Source organism: Nematostella vectensis, chromosome 6 (genome assembly GCF_932526225.1).
Source record: "Nematostella vectensis chromosome 6, jaNemVect1.1, whole genome shotgun sequence".
Lineage (NCBI taxonomy): Eukaryota > Metazoa > Cnidaria > Anthozoa > Actiniaria > Edwardsiidae > Nematostella > Nematostella vectensis.
Genome location: NC_064039.1, coordinates 13,930,598 through 13,930,829, shown reverse-complemented (window position 1 = coordinate 13,930,829; position 232 = coordinate 13,930,598).

Sequence of the window (232 nt, the reverse complement as noted above, 5' to 3'; positions counted from 1 at the left end):
ATCAAAAGGGGTCCATGAGGGCTCCCCCCCCCCCCTTAAATAAAATTTTAGAAGAAATGCATAGGAGCAAAAATAAAATTGCTCCTGCAATGCCCTGGGCTTTGTTGGGCTAGTAAGCTTGTAAAGCAGGAGCCTGGGCATCGCTCTTCTAGATTAGTCTCAATTATTTATCATTTATAACAAACACATAAATTCACAGAGGAAATCCATGCTTGCTCTATTACGACACAAC